The 3,321-nt window shown below is 52.6% G+C and overlaps 1 long non-coding RNA gene across 1 annotated transcript; it reads left to right on the top strand.

Moving 5' to 3' along the window:
- Window positions 1–210: 210 nt before the first annotated feature.
- Window positions 211–2,754, top strand: LOC108535889 (uncharacterized). The gene is made up of 2 exons (XR_001887354.1): window positions 211–249; window positions 1,232–2,754. It is a non-coding gene; the product is annotated as an uncharacterized LOC108535889 (long non-coding RNA).
- Window positions 2,755–3,321: the final 567 nt, after the last annotated feature.

Raw genomic sequence — 3,321 nt, 5'->3', positions numbered from 1 at the left:
AGAGAGGCCGTGCTGGCCCCAAATCCTGGCAGCAGCCGGAGCTGGCCGCCCACGCACAGGCAGGCAGGGGGAGGCAGGGTGCTGCAGTCTTGTTGCCAAGAGCACAGAGAACTTTCCACTGGGTCCAGGTTTTCATCACCATGGCAACTGCTGGGGGTGGAAGCAGAATTTCTAAGCATTCCAGACACAGATTACATGGGGGAAGAAAGAACAAGAAAGACAGACCTGAGCCAGGCCTGAGAGGTCAAGGTCAGCACCCCAGGGAGCCCCATTTCCTCTCTGGCCTCTTCATATCCTTCTACCCTCCTTCTCCTTTTAGTATTTCTCTCTGCCTCCTGTTCTCTCTACATCCCTCCTTCCTGGCTCCCTTCCCTGAGACCCTGCTTACAGGAGGTGGCTAGTCCACATGTGCTACGTGCCAGGCACAGGTTCATGTGCTTCACACGTGGGGACTCATTTAATTCCCCTGCTCTGTGTAGGAGGCACTATGATCACTCCCATTTCACTGATGAAAAAATGGAGGCTCAGGGAGGTTGGGTGACTTGCCTCACAGTAGATGGTGGACTTGGGAGTTTGATGGGATTCCAATGACTGCACCCTCAGTTACAAGGTATTTAGATGGTCTCCCTTGTTTGAGAAACTCAGGGGCCCCCAGTGAAATGCAGGTGAGGGTGGGAGGCAGAAAAGAGGCACAGGTGGCCCATACTCTGGGGACCCCATTGGGCCTCCCTACTCTCTGTTCCTTCTGTCTCACCCCATACTGACAATCCTGGTTTGGGCCAGGGCAGAGGGCGAGGCTGGCAGCCCATTCCTCCCGAAACACTGCTTTAGGGCTGATTCCCTGGCCTTGGCCCATCAAAGCACTCTCATTCAGGGTCAGGAAAGACTCCCTAGTTTAGGGATGGCGCTGGAAAGTCCAGGGGGCCTAGAGACCTAGGTACCACTCCTAGCACTCACACATTCCCCAGGGATGCCCTGCAGAGAGAGAACCTGGCCCAGGAAGGCTGGCTTATGTCACACCATAACTCTGCAAGAAAATTCCTCAGAATTTCAGGCTTCACTGTCCTCCTTGCTGCCTCTTCGGTGAAGGCGAGGGGCGGATGGGAGGCCACAGATAAGGATAGCAACTCAGTCATGCCAGTCACTTGGCATGGCCTCCATGGCTGGCCACTCACCAGCTTCTAAAGACCAAAACAAACTGGGGACTGGGAAAGTTCTGCTTCACTTCTAGGGACAGAGAACCTTCCATTCCTGGCTTTGAAGATGGCTGAGTCCTCGCCAGACTGGCTCTGCCTGTGCCTCACTCCCTCCTGGCTTCTGTATCCCGCAGCTCAAGCTCCTCCACTCACTGCCTTCAGTGTGATTTTTGTCTTCTGCTCCTTCTACAGATTGCCTCATATTTCTTCCAAATCTCTGGCTCAAATCTCCAAAACAGAGCTCCAGCATGGACCTCTTAATTATTGGTATCGTGACTGGGGAGAACTCCCCCTCCAGGCCATCCCATTGGCTGCTTGCCAGACTGCTGATTGGCTGCCCTGGGACTGGGGCTTCCCCCTGGTCCAATCAGCTATCACCAGGGAGGCCGCGTCCTCCTCCGTGGTGATACTGAATGTTACTGAACGTTGTTGCTAAGATCATAGATGCAGTTTTTCATTGTTTAAGTCAGTGGGAGTTGCGAATCCTTTGACCTGAACAGCCACCACCTCACTACTTGAAGTCCTGCCATAAGCCTCCAGCAAAGAGTCAGTTGCTTCTCTGCTTCCATATGGCAGTTGAGTTGGGGTTTCTGTTATTTGCAACCAAAGCCTCGTGGGTGACACCCATTTCATAGGTTTATGGCAAGATTGAATGAGTTGGGACCTGTTTCAGGCTTAGCCATGACCTCACAGAGCTGAGGTGAGGGGATCGAGAATGGTGCCCCAGGAAAACTGGAGGTTCCACTCCCACTCATCAGCCTCCTTCCAACGGCCAGCAAAAAGTGACCAGGGAGGCTTGTGTTTCACCTGTAGTCATTGGTGGCTGCTCCCTGGTCCCAGGATGCCTATGCTGGAAAGGACCAGAGAAATTAACTCATCCAACCACCTGCCACGATTTGGACCGGGGGGAACCCCAAGGCACAAACCAGGCTCTGAGAGGCCAGCCCTGGGCCAGGCCTCCCACCTGAAGAGCCAGGTGTCCATCACCCGTATGGTGGGGAGGGTAATCTGCAGCCAGAGGCCTCCCCAGCCCCGCAGGGCTTGCTGAAGTCTCTAATCAAGCCAGCCCCACAAATGTCTCCTTGATTCCTGGAGCCTCATCATTGAAGGGATTGCGGCTGTGCCTCCAGGGTATTATTCATGCCTCACTATGTAGGCAGAATGTCCCAGCCTAGTGTTGGGACAGGGAAGGGTGGGAAGGCAGAGGCCAGGGTGTGGAAGATCACCCGGCCCCGTTCCCCCATCCCTATCCTCGGATAATGCAGAATCACTCCTTTGTTGTTTTATGAGGTCTTCCCTGGCATGGATGAAAATAAGCCCCCTTCTCACTTTCCCTCACATGGCTCTCCATGTGAGGCCAGTGAGGGGGCATGCCTACCTCTCCCCACTGAGCCCCACCCAGTTCTTTTACCCATCCACACTGGCCTCCACCTCCAGAACCCTTGCCACCCTGGTCATTGATGTCTGCTCTTTTTTCCAAAGTAGGGAGGACAAACTACAGCCCAAGGGCCAAATCTGGCCCACCCCTTGTTTTTGTAAATAAAGTTTTATTGGAGCACAGCCACACACATTTGTTTACTGTTGTCTGTGGCTGCTTTTGAGCTACAAAAGCCAAGTGGAACAGTTACAAGGGAACCTGTATGGCCCAAAGCTTAAAACATTTACTACTTGATCTTTACAGAAAATTTCTGACTTTCATTCTAAAGTCTGGAGTTTCGTTCTAAAGTCTGGAGTTTTCAGCTCCATTGTACAGGGGACGACCTCAGGGATGACCATTTAGGATGGATACCTTCTTTCCCCTCCTTGGACCCCATGTGTGACTGCTCAGTGCAGCCTCAGATGCCGTGGGCTTCAGTAGCCATGGCCCAGTACTGGCTTCACAAGAATCCATGTGGGCAACACAGATGTCACATTTGCACAGCCTGCTGCTAAGGCCTGTTGCCCAGACAAGCTCCCCCAGCCCTTGAATTCTGCAGGACTTGCATTCATCTTTGGTTCTGTTTGCCTTTGTCACCTTCATTCCAATCTCTTACTTTATGAAGACAGCTTTGAACCATGGGTCTCTCATCCACTTGTGCATTAGCCCTCTCAGTTTTGTGTTTTGTATCCATTTCAACTTCTTTTC

The sequence above is a fragment of the Rhinopithecus bieti genome, unplaced genomic scaffold (genome assembly GCF_001698545.2).
Source record: "Rhinopithecus bieti isolate Rb0 unplaced genomic scaffold, ASM169854v2 scaffold_12086, whole genome shotgun sequence".
Lineage (NCBI taxonomy): Eukaryota > Metazoa > Chordata > Mammalia > Primates > Cercopithecidae > Rhinopithecus > Rhinopithecus bieti.
The sequence above is the reverse complement of the archived record's forward strand: the minus strand, read 5'-3'. Positions and strand labels throughout refer to the sequence as shown.